Here is a 7,988-nt window from a genome sequence, read left to right on the forward strand (position 1 = left end):
GGGTACAATTGACCAGCTTTTTGTTTAGAATTTTTCTGATGCTATTTATCAGTGGATCAGATGGTATAATCAACATTGAAAGTAAATCTGAAGTTGTGGCAATACGTGAACAGCTTCTGGTGTATTTTTCCCGGACGTTGCGGCAATCTTTGTTCCTTGCTTCTTGAGCTTCTTTTGAAAGCGGTCCAAGTGGAACTAATGTTGATTTGATTACTTCCATACTATGTATAATGCCCACACTTCACTCTAGCCGAAGTCGATCGAGGTTCAACAAGTACGAGAGTGTAGACGGCCACCTTGTGTAACTTTGTCACACTTCGTTCTACTTCCATTCTCTGTCGGTCTGGCGCGTCCGAGTCAAAGGGATCTTTGTCGGTATCGCACTTCCTCACGAAGTAGAACGAGTGTGTAAAGAGGCACTTCGGACTTCGGTCAACTTTGGCGAAGTAACTTCGCCGAGAGTGTGGAGCCCGCTTTAGTATTTTATGTACAGTGGCTTTCAGTACCATGAAATGGCTCTTAGGGCTAAGAAAAAGTTATCTGCATTCAATACAGAAATTTTCAAATCTCTAAAAAAAATGCTGTGCTCAAGTGTATTGGTTATAATAAGTCTTATTATCAGTGGAAATGGTGCAGATAATACATATAGCAAATTTTGCCCAAGTAGAAAAGGGCACAAGTCATTGCCATGATTTGAAAATTTCAAAAGAAAGAAAATTTCTTCGTTCATCATACATAAGTTTCGTTCATCATACATAAGTTCATCTTATAAGTTTTTTTAATATTGTTTGTTTATCAGATAAATTTATTAAATTCGAAAAAATTAGCCGAAATATGATCCATCTTCAACAATTAATTTGTATAAATGAAGGAAAACTTTAATTTCGTGTGAAAAAAATGATAAACGGAACTCAACTGATTTATTCTATTACAATAAAAATACGTACCTTTGGACGCTATTACTAAAAAAAAACAATGATGTGCAATCGTGTGCAGATTATAATAAGTATTAATATTAAGAGGAAAGGTGCAGCTATGACATATAAAAAATTTAGCTCGGGTACAAAAGGGTACAAGTAATTGCCACCCTTCCAAAATTTCAAAACGAAGAAAATTTCCTTCGTTCATCATAAAAACTTTTTTTAGTATTGCTTGATTATCAGATAGATTTATTGGATTAGAAAAAATGAGCACTTATCAGCATAACTATTATTCATCTTCAACAATTGATCTTTAAAAATCAAGGAAAACTTTAATTTCGTGTGATTGAAATGATGTACGGAATTCAACTGATTTATTCTATTACAGTGAGAATACGTAATTTTGGGCTCTATTACTCAACGATGGGATGTGTTGGACATAAACAAATATTAGAGTAGCATGTTTTGGTTCATTGTTTACAATATTCAAATAATAATTCTTTTAGTTTTGAATATGACTTTTGTCCACCTAGCTAGGCTCATCGACACACTGTGGGACGGTTAAATAAAACTTATCAGTATTCAGTATCAGAGCATAAAGTGCAAAAATATCAATAAACGAGAAAAAGATGGAAGACGTTCGAAAAATAATTCAATATACTTCAGAAGATAAAATGAATTTTACGAAAATATTCTTTTATGGCCAACTACTGTATCAGATAACATCTGGAAGAAGGGTAGTATCAGATAACATCCAACAGAGGAAGAAGGGTAGTTTAAGGAAATGATTTTTTTTATTTGATTGTTTTTTATTAATTATTTTGTGTGTTCATTCATGTCAATATCATAATGGTAGTGGAGCCCAAGCGGGGATTTTTGCAGTAACTCGAGCGCGTCAGATTATCGTATAGGGAGAAACCTGGTACCATGTAGATGTGCATCTCACATATATTGGCTCTAATCACATGGGAGTTCGTTAAGGGGGACCGAAGAAACAATCTATCATTATAAAAACTCGAAATCGTCAGATTAAGATAAGGTAAGTTAAGTACATGCAAAACAGTGTATATTTCAAAAATCTGACGATTTGGGCGGGGAGTAGGGAAATGGGTGAGTCAAAAAGTTTCACAAGAAAAAATCGAATATTTCGCGAAATGAAAGATATATTTTAAAACTAAAAAATACGTGCTCAATATTTGTCAAAAATCTATCAAATGATACCAAACACGACTCCGCACGAAGAGGGGTTGGGGGTAAATTTAAAATTTTAAATACGAATCCCGCGATATTTCGCGAAATGAACATCAGATCGAAAAACTGAAAAATACACTTATTCAATATGTTTGAAAAATCTATCGAATGGCGCCAAACACGACCCCTCCTCCACGGAGGGGGGATGGGGGGTAACTTTAAAATTTTAAATAGGAGCCCCTATTTTTATTGCAGATTGGGATTCCTTACGTAAAAATAAGTAACTTTTATTTGAAATATTTTTTCTAATTATGGATAAATGGCGCTATAATCGGAAAAAACGATTGTAGGAAATGGAAAATTAAATTAAAAATGGAAAGTCCCCACTAAAATGGAAAACTTTACTTGACTTTTTTTGGTTTTAGAACCTACTCTTCACAACCCAATAGGTCCCCAAAGCGCTCGAGTGACTGCACATTTAGCATACTTTCCTCTCCTACTATATTCCTCCTATATTCGTATGAAGAATAATATGGATTATCAATAAACATCAAGAAAACTAAATTTATGAGGTTATCAAAAACCCAAAATAATGATAAAAGCCTGATAATTAACGGTAAAACTTTAGAACAAGTTGAAAACTACAACTACCTTGGCACAATAAATAATCATACAAACGATTACTCCAAAGAAATCAAAGTTCGAATAGAGAAAGCACGAACAAACTTCAATAAAATGAAAAAGGTACTTTGTGCAAGAGAACTGAAATTAGACTTGAGAGGTGTTATATTTTCTCGACTCTGTTTGCGGGATAGAAGCATGTACACTTAACGCGTCGACTGCTAAAAAGTTGGAAGCATTTGAACTGTGGGTGTATAGAAGAATCCTGAAGATATCATTTACCAAGCATATAACAAACAACGAAGTCATGAGAAGAATCAACAAAAGAATGGAAATATTGGAAACCATCAAGACTCAAGACACGAAAGCTGCAATACTTAGGGCATGTTATGCGTAATGAGAGATACAACATACTTCAATTAATTATATGTACAATATTGTAAAAGGGAAAGTCCAGGACAAGAGAAGTATAGGAAGGAGAAGAATCTCATGGTTGCGTAACTTGAGGGAATGGTACGAATGCACATCAATCGAACTATTCAGAGCAGCAGCATCTAAGATCAGAAGAGCCATTATGATTGCCAACCTCCGTCGCGGAGATGGCACGTAAAGAAGAAGATTAATGCCAAAAAAAATATATAAGTTGTAAGAAAGAAATAAATCCAAGATTTTTTTATCGTTATTTTAGATCACAAAAATTAATGGATGATTTTTTCCAATCCCAATTTTAACCTAATCAAACTGTACTTTATAGTAGATGGCATTATTAAACAAGAAAAAATTTATTGAAGTGAATAAAGAGTTTTGTTGATTTTCCGAAAATCTCTATTTTTTAGATTCATTTCCTTCTTTTGACTGGTAGTTCAATTTACATAATATGGTATTTAAAGCCACCCCGTCCCTGTTTTCCTCCTTCGCCATCGCACAACCACAGTTAGCATCAGACCATTCTCCAAAGGGTAAACTCGGTAATTTATTACACCGTTTTGTAAGAACCAAGTTTGACATCTCAATCAGAGAGTCTCTTGTTCGTGGTTGCTTTCATCGCACCCGTGAGAAATTAATTATGTATGATTGAGATTTATTTATCACGGCAAAGAGTGCTTAGTATGTAGAAGAGCACGATTCATATTTCACGCGGTTATTCTCAAAGAGTTATTTGGTATTTGCTATTCTCGACATCTTCATTTCGAGAGAGAATAGAGGTAAAAATCGGAATCCAATATTCTCTAAGAAATTAGATTGTGCAAAGAATTAGAATGAGTCATCTCTATTAATCTCACATTATCACAATGGGGATCACTTTAGGGATTTATTTGTACTGTTTAAAAAAATGGAAGATGTATTTGTTTATGATTTATGATTTCATCATACCTGCATTACATGTCATAGCAAATATATTAGTACTTAAAACCAGAAAAATCGAAGAATTAACACCAGCTAATGCTGCGCTAGATGCTTTAAGCTCTAACTTGATGCTGTAAAAGAATGGATAATAAAAGTCAAACTCAGTAATAGGTTACAAAATAGTTATAATAGAAGTGTATGTAAAAAAATTATACTGCCGTCAAATAGCGACAGCTTGCATAAATGGAAAATCAACAGAAATTTGCAAAATATAAAGAGGTGTCAGACAGGGTTGTATACTGTTCCCACTGTTATTCAATTTATATTCAGATAGAATATTTAAGGAAGCACTGCATAATTTGGAATGTGGTGTGAAAGTTAATGGAATTGTTATAAATACAATCAGATATGCAGACGATATAGATATTTTAAGTGATGATATGAATGGATTCCAACACCTTTTAAATGTCATTGACAAAGTGGGAAGAGAGTTTGGCCTAAGCATAAACTGTTTAAAAACAAAATACATGGTATTTAGCCGTTTGGTCCATCAAGATTCACGGTTATATGTTGATGGTAATATAATTCAAAGAGTACCCAATTTTAAATATCATATTACTGAACAACTAGATCCAGATGAAGAGATAAAATGTAGAATCGAGATAGCACGCACGACATTTTTAAAAATGAGGTCATTCTTCTGTAACGATAACTTGCAACTTCAACTTCGAAAGCGCATGATTACATGTTACATTTGGTCAGTCCTCTTGTATGGTGTCGAAGCATGCACATTAAAAATATTCACCATTAATCGTTTGGAGGCCTTTGAAATGTGGCTGCACAGACTGAAAGTTGCTGAAAATACCATGGACAGCTATGCTGACAAATGTGGCAGTCCTTAAGAGAGCAAATGCTGCCCGCGAGCTGCTTGATAACATCAAATATAGAAAGATGGCCTATTTTGGACACGTAGTAAGGGGAGACCGGTATAATATTCTTCAACTTATTATGATGGGTAAAATCGAAGGACGCAGAGGAATTGGTAGAAAGCAGGCCTCTTGGTTGAAGAATATCCGGGAGTGGACAGGAATAAAGAAAGCAGAACAACTATTTAGAATAGCTCGAGACAGAGACAGTTTCGTCATGTTAATTGCCAACGTCAAGGGGACTTGATAGGACACGTTAAGAAGAAGAAGAAGGGGTGTATGCACCATGCACCATCCAACGATGACACAGTTACCGATAAAGACTCCCACGACGAAAAACTAAGTCAATATTTCTAGATATCAGCAGAAAAAAGGAAACTATATATTGGGGGACACACATAACAGGATCTAGAACAAATGACGCCAATATCGGGCCATATGGAGAGAGAAATAAATAGAAATAACTCTATAGCCTTGAAAACTGGAACATGGCATGGGACGTCAGAAGTTTATACCAATCAAGCACACTGTTTAACACTGTGTCGGAAATATGCCAAACCCAACATACTGGAGCTTAGCGATTCTGTTTAGCTGGGGCTTAAGCAGAATTGTTAAACCTCCTGAATTTGAAATAAGTATCACACAACTTGTATTTAAGAATTCTATGGGCGCAAGAGATGCTTTATTTGATATGATTGTGCTGTACAAGAGATGCATGGGTATGTATCAGGACATTTACTTATGTTTTGTAGACTTTGAAAAGGCATTTGATAATATTCAACATAAAAAGCTTGAAAGTATATTAAAAAGCAAAAATATTGACAGTCCTGATATGAAAATTATATCTAGATAATCTATATTGGAATCAAACTTCCAAGCCAAAAGTTGACAACAAGAACACTCGAGATATCAAAATACAGAGAGGAGTCCGGCAGGGTTGCGTGTTGTCTCCACTACTCTTTAATGTCTACAGTGAAGCGGTATATTTAAAGAAGCGCTCTCAGATTCAATAGAAAGAATATCTATTCTATCAATGTAAAAGTTTTGAATAACTTAAGTTTTTCAGACGATACGGTAATAATGACTTCATTCAGCGATAATAAATTCACTTCAGCCATAATAAATTCATTGCTCTTAAATATTCTTCTAAATCATCAAGCCATCTTCTTCTGGACCTTCCTCTACACCGAGGCCATAGTGGTGTCCAGTTAATTATCGTTCTCAGTATATCTGCGTGTGGGTGTCTCTGTTTATATGTCCTATCCATTCTAAGCGAAGAGATTTTATGTATCCGACTATATTTTATTCCTTTAATTTTTCTTCAATTTCAGCATTTGTTTTCATTCTTCTTTCCGGCTCTCTTGTTACATTGTGGTCCAGTATGTTTCTCATTATTTTTCGTTCAAATTTAAAAAGGCTATCTTCCTCTTTCTTAATAATCGTCGTTTTTTCCATCCCGTATCAAACAACGGGTCTGATTAAGATCTTATATAGGTTCATGCTTATTTGTTTTCTTATTTAGAGTCCTTCTTCTCTACAAATCTCTATTCATTCCATATGTTATTTGCCTTTCAGAATTATTTCCTTTGTTTTCCCTATTTTGATATTTGTTACTCCCAAGTAGCTAGAGGTGGATACAGTTTCAAATTTATAGTTATGTGTTGAATGATATTTCTGAGTTTTGTCGTCCTTTAGTCCTTTCCTATCGTCATGTATTTTGTTTGGTGCTGGTTTATATTTAGCTCGGTTCTCTATGCTTCCTATTCAAATTTCTCAATGGTTTTATAAGTGTCATCTTCGTCTTTGCTATGATAATGAGATCATCTGCATATGCTGTGACTTGAAGTTGATATGTAATAATGTTTTTTTACGCGAAGTTTGTCATCCTAATTTGCTTCCAATATCAAGTTAGGTGTCGAAGAAATAGTCACAATGTTTTACGTCTTTGTTTACTATGATCTCTTTAGAAGTTATTCCTTTGAAACTGATATTGTAATCTGTGCTGTGGTGTTCTTTAGGCTCACTGTTAGCATATTATGTCTTAATTTTTCTGGAATTCCAAGATGCTCTAACTCTTTCATCATTTTCGTCCGAATAATTATATCAGAAGCGCTTTTGAATTCTCCCGATTTTTAAATTATTTGCTTCACTGTATGTATGGAATTAATTGTCGATCTCCCTGGTACGAACCCGTTTTGGTATTCTCCTAATATTCGTATAGCGCATGATTTAAGTCTCATGTTTAATATATTTGCTTAAATTCTCTATATGGTAGGTATTTAATAGGGTTATTGTTCTGCAATTCTTGCAATCCTCCCGATTTCCTTTTTTATTAGTAGGTACCATAACACCTCTTTTCCAATCATCTGGTAGTATATACATAATATATAGTAGTTTTTGTCACATTGCAACATTTCTAACGCCTTAAAAAATCATTATAAACTATTGAATTAGCTTGGGCATTATCCTGAACAACCTTCTTTCTCTTTATTCTTTGGCGGGTTTTAGTAACAAAGTGTACACTTCCGTGCACTCTACCACACATGAGAAATGCCCTTGTGCGTTGAACACTTTGCGGTCGGTGGCAGATTCATTTAAACTTTTAAACGGTTGTCTATCAAATATGTCGGAGATTATAATCTTCAACGATACCATAACTAAATATTGTAACACGATCAGTCAGACATGCTTCACTGATAGCTGGGATCGTAGATACGACCAGATAATGCTTGATAGTGGGAAATTATCATTTTGCCAGCGAATAATGTATAATTTGCGATATTTACATACTAGCTTTTATTATTTTTTTTTGATAGAAGAATAAAGAAAGTATACATCAATACATGTTTTATTAATTTTTATCTGATTTTTAAAGTTTTTTTTGATATGTCATAAAAATTGCATTTAAAAACCAATTCATCGATTAAATCTAAAATGCCTTCCTGCTAGCGTTTAAAACCCGTTTTCTACTAGCGTAACCGTA

Source organism: Diabrotica virgifera, chromosome 9 (genome assembly GCF_917563875.1).
Source record: "Diabrotica virgifera virgifera chromosome 9, PGI_DIABVI_V3a".
Taxonomy (NCBI): Eukaryota; Metazoa; Arthropoda; class Insecta; order Coleoptera; family Chrysomelidae; genus Diabrotica; species Diabrotica virgifera.